Source organism: Convolutriloba macropyga, chromosome 2 (genome assembly GCF_964194025.1).
Source record: "Convolutriloba macropyga chromosome 2, txConMacr16.3, whole genome shotgun sequence".
NCBI classification, from domain to species: Eukaryota; Metazoa; Xenacoelomorpha; order Acoela; family Convolutidae; genus Convolutriloba; species Convolutriloba macropyga.
Window position 1 is genome coordinate 67,743,867 of NC_134469.1, and position 12,351 is coordinate 67,756,217.

The following is a 12,351-nucleotide window of genomic DNA, read 5'->3' on the forward strand; positions in this document are numbered from 1 at the left end:
CTTTATTGTGATAGGAACCTTCTCTGTCCTCAAATCTTGCGTCCCATGTATGCCAGCTATGTTTAAGGTAACGTCCGTGCCTTTGGCTTGTAGTTGATCCTTGACAGTTTGATCGATGAATGAAACTGTTGACCCACTATCGAGGAAAGCATAGGTAGTCAGCCTGTTACCACCACTCTGAACCGATACCGGAACTATTTGAAGAAAACTAGTAACTTGGTTACACTGGTTGATTGTTGCTGCGCTTACGTTAACTGCGTGACTACCCTCGTCCATTCGGTTTTCTGAGTGTAGCAGTCTGTTGTGCTTTTTGGTACATCCGTTTATACCGCACAATTTGACTTTGCAATCTTTGATTGCATGTCCTTTTCCCAGACATCCATAACATAAGCGTTATCTCCTCACTGCCATGTATCGATCATTCACACTCATGTTTTTGAATGATGGACAGTTCCAAATTTTATGAGTGCCATCGGCTAATGGGCAGTGATCGCTTTGCGTCTGCTTGGTTTCTTGCAGGTTTGAACTTGCACTGAAGTTCGATGTCTTCGAGAATTGTTTTTCTCTATTTGCGTTGCGTCGGTCTTCTTCTTTGCGTTCCCCTTTAAACGCTGAAAACCCTTCATGCACGAATGCCATTCGTGATAGCCATTCTTCAAACATGATTAGATCAGGCCAGTCCTCGTCTTTGTCATCGACGTAGAACCACCATTTTTCTTTAAGAACCTGTGGTAGCTTATCAACCGCCATGTACAATGTCGAACTTGATTGCAAGTCACCAATATGTTTGTACTCTTTAAGCACGTTCACGAAGTTAGATACAATAACAGAAAAATTAATCAGGCTGGTTGAATCATGAGGTTTCACTTGATTAGCTTTTCGTAGGCTCTCGAGCTGCGCATCTATAATTACATGCGGTCTTCCAAATTTTCTTTCTAAAATATTCCAGGCAGCACTATAAAACTGTCCAGAATAGCCCATTCCCGAGATTGCAGATTTTGCTTTGCCTGTTAGCAGAGTCTTCAAAGGGCTCATTTTTTCTGAGTCGGGAATCGTGCGTTTATCTACTGTTGCTATGAACATGCTAGACCACTCAGGCCACTCCAGTGGGTTTCCGTCAAAATTGTTCAACCTCAATTTTGGTAAACTACTGCTTGAATGTCCAGTGTTGTAGTACCTTCCAGCTATCGGCGATATATCCCGCCCTTCAACACTTACTGAGCGTTCGCGAGAGTTTGGGTACCATGGGTAATGCCTCTGCTTATTCCGTTCAGGGCTGACGTCAAAGCGAGCTCTTGGTCGAATTGGTGTTTGCGTGTCGTTCATCGAATTCGCCCACTCCGAGACATCTCTCCCTTTTGGGGTCCAATTGAAAGGTGACTTGTCACGCGCCTTAGTCGATTGAGAACGTAAGTCATCTTTCTCCAATGCTGTTCTTTGCAATTGGCGCTCTAGGTCTCGCTCCTTTTGCCGAAGCTGATGTTGCATCTCTAGTTCTTTCATTTGCATTTCTAGCTCCAACCACTTTCGATCAAATTGGGCTCGTTCGATTTGCAACTTTCTTTCAAATTCAATTTCAAATTCCTTTATTCGTTCTTCAACCCGACGTTTCACTGAAGATGTTTCCGAAACGTTTTCTGTATCCTGGTTGATTGTCCGTGTAACCGTATTCGTCGTTGCATTACTTGTGTTACCATGGTTTTGGTTAAACTCTGGAATTCCAACGTTTTGTTCTAACTGATGCACATTATTCGCAGGCGGTTGCTCTTCATTGGCATGAAGAGTTGACTGGCTTTGCTGGCTTGACATGTTTGTCTCTCCGTGGATATACGGCAACCACTCTGCGTTCAAATATTGAAAGTATTTTTCTCTCTCAAGTTTGCGTTTTAAAGAAATATCTGGATCTCGGAGAGTCTCAGCTTTCTTATTCACGAGTTTTTGAATGCTGTCGTCCAGTTGCAGTATCTGCTGATAAAGAGTCTTGAGCTTGCTTGGTCGATCTCGATTATCAATGAGCTCAAAACCTTCTTCCTGTTTCTCAATCCACTTGTTTCGCAAGTTGTTGATCTGTCGATCCAAAACGCTTTGACTCTGTGACGGAGTCACTTCTTGTGTACTTCGGGACTGCAGCTTGAATCTCTACAGCTCCTTTATTTGATTGCTTTAATTGAGTTTTGCTTTTCAACGTTCCTATTTGCTTTGCCTAGTTGGCTTTGCGTTGTTGAAATGCCTGTTGAGTTTTGTTCTCGTTCGTCGATGACTTTGTCACTTCGACTTTTGGATTGGACAGCAGTTTATTCCACTGTCCGGGTCGGCGGACCAAATGTAACGGCTGCTCTCCTTGTGTTTCACAAAGAAAGTTTTACAACGCCCAGTTCGTTCTGAGTGGTTACAAAATCTGTCCGGATACTTCGTTTATGCAGTTCGCTTTTGTAACTGTATATCCGCTCTGCTGTACTCACCGTTGCATTAACTATTTTAGTTCGTAACTATTCGCTGATCTTATTTTTTTCAACTATCAATTTGAACTGGATTGCTACAGATCACACAATACGGGATCTCTTTATGTATACCAGTTCAATCCGATAGAAAAAACAAATCGAAGACAAAGATATATGTCTAAGACCTGTTTGTGCAAAAATATTTAAATTTAAACTTAAGTTGGCTTTTGCTGTTTGTACTCACAAGTTGAGAATACCAGAAGTTGGGGTTGTAACAGTTGAATTTCAGCTCCAATAATTCGTTGATGCAAGACACAGTAACAGAATTTACTGCTCAAGAATAATATTTTGAATACAAGACACAGTAACAATTTACTGCTCAGGAATATTTCTAGTTCAAGACACAGTAACACGTTATTTACTGCTCAAGACAATTTTTTTGCAATATTTTGCTGAGTTATACTTTCAGCCGATTTCTGCGGCTACTACGTTGAGTTCTGTGTGTTACTTTTTGTTATTTCCCCCTTTTTCTCCTTTTTTCTCACGTGACAAACTGTAACTAGAACTAGAACTATAACTATAACTATTAAATGACTAAGACATCAGAAAGTGTTTTGTTTCTATTTTCCCCAACTACGCAAGCTTGTTATTCCTTAAGCTCAGCTCCAACATTATCAGTGCGCGAAAGTCAAGATACAAAACTAATCTTAGCACCATGATTTACAGGGGGGTCGCAAGGGTTACACAATATGTTTTGGTTCTGCAAATTTCACAGAAATCTTTCTGGGAAGATTAATCAAAAATACTGGGAAGATTTTGCATCAAAAAATATCACTCTATTATTAGTTATCAAAATTCATCAGTTTGAAACGAATCTTAATTCTAAGCACCATTTCCTGACGATTCATTTATATAAATTCTGATATTAAAATCAATTTGCTCTTGTCTTTGTAATGTGGTAAGTTAAACTTTCTTTCTGTTTCTCACTAAGTTCAAGACTATAGTTTGATCGACATTCTAACATCCCCACTCAGACTTGAGCTGATTGCGTAGAGTCTGTTCCCATCAAAACAGTTATGAATGTTTCCAGCTTCGAAACGGGTAAGGGTTTCGTGAAGATGTCGGCTGCCATTTTGTCAGTAGGCACATAATGAATCGAAGTAGTCCCATATTCGGTCTTGTCCCGAATGAAGTATATTTTTGTCTCAATGTGTCTGCTCCTCTTGTGCATGACTGGGTTTTGGCACAATTTGGTGCAATTTTGGTTGTCCTCTCCGATTGCTAATATGTGTTTCTGTTGTATGCCGAAATCCTTCAGAAATTGTTTCAGATACAATGCTGCTGCCATGCCCTGATATTTTGCTTCTGATGAAAAAGAGCAATGTGACCTGTTTCCTGACACCCCAGCTGAGTTCTGCGAGACGTCCGTTGAATTTGAAGTAGCAGCCCGTGGTTGATTTTTCGTCGTTCACGTCACCAGACCACTCTGCATCACTTTCTCCCACTAAATCATAACTATATTCTCTTGTGTAAGTAAGTTTTAAACCTTTTGAACCTTGATGATATGGCAGAAGTTGTTTTCTGCACATCCAGTGTTGATTGGTAGGTGCATTCATGTGTCTGGACAGAATGTTGACTGTGAACATGATATATGGCCTCGTCTGTTTCGCCAGTTACAGAAGTAATCCAACCAAGCCTCTGTAGATCCTCTGGTCCACTTCTTCGTCTCCGTTCTGTCTGAAGTTTCAAATTAAAATCAGCTGGAGTTCTTGAGGGTTTGCATTGATCAGCATCTTGGTCGATTGTGACCTTGCCTTGATCTTGTCTGGTTCTTAGACCCAGAAACCAGTGTAATCTCTCTCTGTCTTCCATGTGAAATGTTGCATCGAGTGCCTTTTTGACATCGGACATCACTGTCATGCTTCTTGATGCTACTATGATGTCGTCAACTCAGACCAAGATGAAGGTGAAACTCACTGTTTCTGCTCTCGCGAACAAGCAATGGTCATTCCTGCTTCTGGTGAACCCCTGTGTCAGTAGGAAGTTTACCTGTACATTATACAAGTTGTTAGGTGCCTGTTTCAAACCATAAATTGATTTATTCAGTCGACATATTAAATTCTCTCCATCTGATCTTTGCTTTACAAACTCTTGTGGCTGTTCCAGATACATTTCGTCCTCTATTGGTGAATGCAGGAAAGCCGTCTTGACCTCAAAATGGTGATCACTTGGCCCTGCTGCGCTGATTGTTGAAATAGAATCCTGAATTTCTCTGGCAAACAGGTAGGCGCAAAAATCCCAAGGCGCAAAAAGTAGTTCAGTCCTTCACATCTGTTTGAAGCCTTTTGCCATATAGCGTGCTTTGTTTTTGTCCATTGACCAGTGGATCCCAATTTCACTTTGTAGACCCATTCACCCGGTATGACGTCCCTGTCAGTGGGTGGTCTCACTAGGTATCAAGTCTCGTTGTCTTGGAGTGCCTTGACCTCTTCCTTCATTGCCCGGTGCCACGGGTCGCAGTCGTCAGCTTGCTTGGCTACGTAGGCTGTTTTGGGTTCCAAATAGTCCCTCTCAGTCACTGCAAGATGGGTCCTGACTTCTCGGAAAAATTGCTGAATTGCTGAACATTCCCTGCTCGTGTCCCTCCTCTAGGCTCTGCCCTGTCCGCTTGCTCCAGTGCCTCTTCAAAGCAGCCAACTGTCTCTGACTGTTAGAAGTCCTATGTAACTGTCTTCCAACGACTCCGAGTCTCTGACACTCCTTCTTATTGCATTAGATTCTTCGTCTAGTGCTGCTTCCTCAACATCCCAGGCATCTCGTCCCAGTGTCGTTTCGTGAGTGCTGACGCTCTCTGCGTCCTGCCACTCCTCCTTGATTGCTTTAGATGTGCCCTGCACCTCTTTGTAATCATTGTCGTGATGACCATTATCTGGGTGTCAGATGCCGTACCCCTCATCTAGTAGGTGGGGCATCTCTGTGTTGACAGGGATTGAGCCCACTTTGGACTCCTTGATGATCACATCTTGAACTGCCAACACCTTGCGCGTGTTGGGTACGTACACCAGGTATCCGTTGTCTCCTTCAGTGTAACCCACAAACTTTCCATCCAGTGCCTTTGGTTAAAGTTTGCAGGAATCTCTGTCCTGCTTTCTCATGAGGACTATGCAACAAAAAAGACAGTTTACTAATTGAATATTTAGGTTTTAAACCTCGCATCAAACCTGCTGGCATTTTTCTTCTCCTCTTCTCACAACCAAGTTCTTGATCCTTGTTAAGTGGAGAATTGCTGCTCCCCTTATCAAGTTGGGAAGACCCAAGTCAATGAGCAAGCATCATGCCATCTCCAACAGTGTCCTGTTGCACCTCTCCGCAAACTCATTCTGTTGTGGCGTCTCTGGTATGTCTTCTCCTGTAGAATGCCTTCATCTAAACGGTACACTTTCAACTGCTCTGAGAGAAACTCGTTCGCATTGTCTTGTCTCAGTTTCTTGGGCGTCCCCACGCTTAGAACAAACTTCTTCAGGCTAGCCAGTGCGTCACTCTCTGCCTCACTGGTCTTCGAACACAATGCAGAACCGGAACCCCGACAGTGACTCTACTCTGGAAGGTCCCATAACGTCTGAGAAAACCCTCTCCAGCTTCTCATTTGCTTGGGTCTCTGCCACTCTTGGTACTGGAGTCTTTGTGATTTTTGCCAATGCGCACACATTGCATACATAATCGAGTTCCCCCACTGTCTCTAGTTCAATCTTGACCAAATCCACTTGACTCAAATGACCCAATCGTCTCTGCCACTTCCTTACACTATCAAGTTTCACGCTGTTGGAACTCATCTTGAATTCTAGAACGCTGCAGGGTAAGAAAAACAAATTAATTTCATGTGTTAGTTTTACCCGAGTTGCCTTCTGGAGTTTCATTCAGCTATTTTTTTTTGTCAAAAGTGGAGCTATGCCCCCACTCAGTGCATCTTGAACTGCTAAGAGATTTGAAGAATATTTAGGCACACAAAAAGCATTTTTGAGTTTGCATTGGATTTCCCCTTTATTTGAGGGTATGCTGATCCTCACAACGCCTTTGCCCACCACTCTAGAAGCCTCTCTGTTGGGATATCTGACGACTGATTGAATAGGCACAAAGTCCAGGAACGCGTCGATATTCGTCACTATGTGATCTGTACAACCACTGTCCACTAGCATGCTTGCTGTCTTCCACTGGGTAAGAGCTGCCCAGTATTCCTCGTCTGGTGCAGCCAATGTTGGACCCATTGCCACTGACTCATGTTTGCCTCCATATTTTTGTCTCCTGCATGCCCTGTTTAGGTGACCTTTATCACCACACTCGATGCATTGTGCTGTCTCTTTCCTCCTGCAGTCCTTGGCAAAGTGTCTAGGGATCCCACACACAAAGTAGTTTCCTTTCGTTGTTCCTTTCTTGAAGTAACGCTTCACTGCCAGTGCCACTGAACCACTTTGTCGCTGGTGCCTCTCTGCTGTGCTCTCATGGAAGTTTTGCAGCCTTTTCCTCAACTCTGTGAAGTTCGTTTCCGGGTTAAAGCTTTCCGGTATAACAAAACATTCATACCTCATTGGCACACCCATGAGGACCAAGGCGTTGCAGATGGTCTCTGAGACTGCTTCCCCTGCTTCTTGTAGCCTTGTGAGCAACTCTTTTCCTCTGATGAAGAAGCTATCTAAATCCTCCGCATCCTCGAGCTGCAGTCGAGCAAGCTATTCCACCAAAGTCACCACTGTCGACGTCTCCACACTCTGAAATCTCTCTTGCAAAAGCTTCCAAGATTTAGCTCCCTCTCCGATGCCGTCACACAGTCATGTCTCATCAGCATGAGTGTTGTTGCCTCTAGAGTCAGTGCCAGATGGCACCACACATTGTTCCGTTTCTCCTTGATGTCTGCAACTTCCTTCTCATATGCATCCTTTAGCACCTTGTGGTTCTTCTCATCATTGCTTGCCCAATGGTGCAGTTTCATTGGGTTGCTCCTCTGTCCCAAATAATGATTTGTAGAGTCCCTTTCGTCTACATCATTGCCACAAATCTTGTGCTCCAGATTTGAAAGTCTGGTGCCTTTCCTGTGTAGGTTAGCAGCTTCACTGTCTGTTGATCCATCGTAGTTTGAGCGGGCAAAACAGTTGTTGTGACAAAAGTTACTAAGCAGAAATGAATTATAACTGCCAACAACAAATTCATTTTGTTTTAGAAATTAGTTTTATGACTTCGAAAATTGCTGGGCCGATAAACTGTTGGGTTATGGGTTTTCACAAGCAGAATGAAGAGCGTTTTTAACTAAGTAGAAAAATTAGTTTCTCATAATGAGAGAATAACAAGAATGGCAATTTACAGTAGAAATTAGAGATTTACAGGAGCGATCTGATTATTAGATCAAGATGGTGGTTTGATTTGGGGATGAAAAAAGGCTCAAAAATTAGCTGTATATATACTCATTATCAGTGCGCGAAAGTCACGATACAAAACTAATCTTAGCACCATGATTTACAGGGGGGTCGCAAGGGTTACACAATTTGTTTTGGTTCTGCAAATTTCACAGAAATCTTTCGCAGGGGGTGCAATAGATGGTTTGCACTTACACTTTTCTAAGAATTCGTTCACATTTCCGGTGGTATCATAATCATTCAATACATACTGGGAAGATTTTGCATCAAAAAATATCACTCTATTATTAGTTATCAAGATTCATCAGTTTGAAACGAATCTTAATTCTAAGCACCATTTCTTGACAATTCATTTATATAAATTCTGAGATTAAAATCAATTTGCTCTTGTCTTTTTTTCTAATTCTCACTAAGTTCAATACTATAGTTTGATCGATATTCTAACAATATGCGCAAAAAATCGTCATACTTTTTTTCTGAGCGAGCAATGATCCGGTCACAAAGTGAATGAAAATAATAAATGAACTTATTTTGATCTAAACAATTGCAATTTCAATCTTTTGTTAAAAAGTTTGCCTGCTTTTGAACTCAAAGAAGTTTGAGTAAGGCCACGCCTGGCAAATCGAGTCTCTTTATCAATAATAACATAAACTCAAGTCATCACTTCCTAAGCACTTCACCAATTGATGCGATATATAACTCATGATTTACAATGATAAATTATTGTAGCTGCACGGCATCAAAAGGTCATAAATTTAAATCCAAAATTTTTTCGAATAAAGACCAGGAGCTGCGAGTATAGCTGGATAACATTTTTTTTGCAGTGGATCCGACATAATTCTATGAAGGGAGATAGGGTTGGAGGTTATCTGTGCAATTTTCTTATTTCGCCCAAAAAACTATTTTTTGTGCGGTTATTCATAGACATATTTTCGAGTGCACGCCACCAATTTTCGAGGTAGACTAATTTTACTAGGAAAGAGCAAAAAATGTTGTGGTCAAAAGTACAGTCATCAGTTTTTTTAATAGTTTGTTTGACCTATTCTGTTTTTGTTGCTTATTTTCTGCAATTAATGTAGTTGGTATGCCCATGTTTGTAATTGTTTCTTTTTCATGCCTGAAACAATTTCTCTCATGAAAACTTTTAAACAATTGGAGTTTCATTTTTTTTGTCTCAAAAATTGTTTTGTTGCATGAGGTCTCTCTAATTATTGAGAAACACAGCGCTCGACTGACCGAACATTAAATGTTCAACCGAAAACTTCTTCGTCCTGAGAAACTGATGAATTGGAAAAATGTCCTTTTCTTTTTGTTAGAACATCGACATAAATTACAGTGATGTATAAGTTGATTTTAATTTTCAAACAGGTGGCGGTCAAGCAAGCCGTTAGGCAAGCAAGCCGAATTATGAAAATGAGGTCAAGTAAGCCGAAAAATTTTGGGATACCCGTATTTTAAGTTGCCTCTGGCGGGCCGGGGGGAGCGCTTCGCGCGCGTCGCGGCTTCGTGACTTTTCTGTCTCCTTAGTAAAATTTTTTCTGTCTCCCTAGGAAAATTGTTTAGAAATTAAACCTTTATGTGTTGATAAACTTATCGGAGTGATCACTATAATTAACTCATAATAAATAACGCATTGTGATTTGTAATTTGATAATTTTAGCATGTAAGTATTTCACTTAACGGTTATGCTTTATGATTTTCATTTTTCCTACAATTTTTTTTACTTGTTTGGCGCCGTCCATTGTTTTAGTCAGTTCATAAAGTTGTAACAGAAAATCTGCTCTGTGTCGCAGTTCATTTAGTTCATTCATTTCGTCTATATTTTGTTACTCCATAAAATAAAAAAGAAAAATCAAGCGTTTATCGCTGCTTAACAGCCGACTGAGCGCGACCTAGTAGGAATGTAATAGACTTTTGGCCGGTTGCGTTTTGAATGCTCTATAGTTTCTGTCGAATGCTATGTGACTGAGAGGAGCTAACCGCGTTTTCCATTTTTGTCCATGATTTGACCGATTGCCTTTTAGTTGTAATTTACACTGATTTCATTGCGTCGCAGTAATTGTGGCGCCGAAGGAAATGAAGCCACATATTTGGGCAAAGAACATTGTCATCTAGATCCAACAGGCATTTTGATATACATAGCATTGTTTTCTGTCCAGGCAATCTGAAGAACAAGAAAATGGCAGCATAAAAATTGACATTTTTCAACAATGCGATGACCCCCCCCCCTTTCATATGACCGTTGCGGTTTCTTGCTCTCCACCCACATAATTTGTCATTCACTTCATTATCACTCATTTTTTAAAGAAATTTCAACTTTTTGATTAAATTTTTACTCTTTATATGACCAAAGAAGAATTGCGAAAACCGAATGTACATTTGAAAGTTACAAAAAATGAAGCCAGAATTTGACCTCCTTGATCCCCCAAGACTAAAAGTTAAAAAATCCAATAGATGTCAAGACATTAGTACAGGTATGACGCTTACAGAAGAGAAATGACTAGTAATTACTGGTTTTCTATTCTGTTCAGTCGTTTTTTATGTTCCTTAAAATTTGCGTTCTGTTGAGTATTTTCTTTTGCAGTTCCTCAACGTTGAATCTAGAACTGTTTTCATTTCACATGCGAGAACTCGACTTAGGAGTTAAATATTGCATTTAAATAAATGCTCATCAAATTTGTTGCTACTTTAAGAGTGTCATTTCCTTCGCCTAGGCTGGTGAAGTTTGCACAAGGAGATAACAAAAGACTCCCCGCTCTTTTCAATAACACCACTATACAAGAGAGAGATAGAGGGAGAGAGGGAAAGAGAAATGGGAGGAAGCAGATTTTGCAGAGGGATAAATGTATTAATGAGATGTTTGTTTGTTTTTTATCTCCTGACGTCACGCACTTATTGTTTACCCCAACCCAATTATTTTGCTTTTCTGTTGATTTTTCCAACTCAATTCTATTTGCCAAGTATTTGTTCATTTTCTCTAGATTTCTCCACGCATTCCATCTTTTCTGAGGTAAGTGATTAAAGAGAGATTTAGTTTTCCCTGAATGGGATTATACCCGGATACGGAATCCCCATCAACGACTGATTTAATATCTTTTGTTTCCAAATACTAAATCAATTATCAATCAGGTAAGCTCCTCTTCAATTCTGAAAATGAGCAGAAATTAGAAATTCGCAAACAGTAACTATTCCCAATTTAGGGTAGCAAATTAACAATGAATAAGAGATATCCTCATCCTGGGATGTTGGGCGAGACCAAGCAGTCGCAACTACAGTGAAAATGGACCAGTACTGTATTCGAATCAACATCTGGTACTTTCTAGCCAAGTGGGTTAACCATTACAACAACTGGTCCCGAGTTTGGACATATATTACATTCCATTCTCTCGTTCTTTCTCTCGTTCTTTCTTATTCCTCGCGACTTCATTATCTAAATATACGTTCAACAAGCATAACATCTTTCCAGGCTATGTCCAGTTTATCTTACGCACTATTTTTTTTATTTGTTTGTTGTCTCTCAACTCTCTAACATGTGACACCAATAAACATTAGTTGACAAACCATATTCGGATTATGTTTATTTCCTCAAATTTGATCGATCAAGTATTGACAAGACAAAATAGTTGTTTTTTTAAAAATTTTTTGCTCCCGTTCTCATTATTTCCCAGAAAGAACATCTAAATTTTTCTGCTTTGGTTTCAACTTTTCTTTACAAAAAAGGGGGGCTGTCTATTTATTTGAGCTTCAACTGCATTCCAAAATCAAAATTGAAGCCTCCATCAAAAGTATTTGTTGTTTTTATCTGTCGCAAGCTTAAACTTAAAAAGTAATCAATAAGTTTTATAAATATTTTCAAGTTGGTGAAAAATAAACTCTTTCCCATTATAGCCCCATGATGAAATTATAGCCCCCTTATGGTATAATTACTATGATGGGGGCATAGGCTATCTGACCACTAAGCGGGGGAGGGGGGTTATAATGGGAAAAACCCAAAAATTGAATTAAAAAAACCGAAGCACTGCAAGTTTTGTGCTTTTTTGCTTTATAAGGCAACAGCTCTGAATTGGCTGAACGATTGAATCGGCTCTAACAGAAAAACGAATTTGTCAAAATTTGCGTAATATGAGAGCGTTTTATACGTTAATTGAAAATTTAATTGCTTGAGACCCACAAAATTTTTGAAAAGTCATATTAGCTCTAGTTTTCAATCTAATAAACTGAAAAAACAAAGAGGAATTGAAATTGTAGCTTGATTTTTCTATTGGTTTGAGTTCTTTTCTAGCAATGATGCTACTGCAGCAGAGCTTTGGTGCAACGATAGCATGCTTTGCCACGGTGCTGGTGAAAGTAGGTTCGGGTCCTCTAAGTTGTCAATCTTTAGCAGTATATGGATTTAGCCAATACCACTTTTGGTTTGAAACAACAGGTTTACAGAGGAATGGGATTGAGCTTTAAAAAATTAGTCTTTGACTCAAAATTTCACTTCGCTGCCGCTGCCTAAC

At 40.2% G+C, this 12,351-nt stretch overlaps 2 protein-coding genes across 6 annotated transcripts in view; one reads left to right on the forward strand and one right to left on the reverse strand.

Moving 5' to 3' along the window:
- Positions 1-12,351, reverse strand: part of LOC142334636 (E3 ubiquitin-protein ligase AMFR-like) — a 172,188-nt gene that overhangs the window by 133,853 nt on the left and 25,984 nt on the right. The window lies entirely within an intron of this gene.
- Positions 1-12,351, forward strand: part of LOC142334637 (synaptic vesicle 2-related protein-like) — a 53,256-nt gene that overhangs the window by 6,096 nt on the left and 34,809 nt on the right. Inside the window, exons 1-2 of one of the 5 annotated variants that reach the window (XM_075382835.1) lie at positions 10,911-10,978; positions 11,050-11,176. The exons of 1 other annotated variant lie outside the window; for it this stretch is intronic. The gene's annotated coding sequence lies outside the window, so the exon portion shown is untranslated. Of the gene's footprint in view, positions 1-10,677; positions 10,860-10,910; positions 10,979-11,008; positions 11,177-12,351 lie in introns of those variants that run through there. 3 more of the 5 variants (XM_075382833.1, XM_075382836.1, XM_075382834.1) reach the window with 3 other exon arrangements.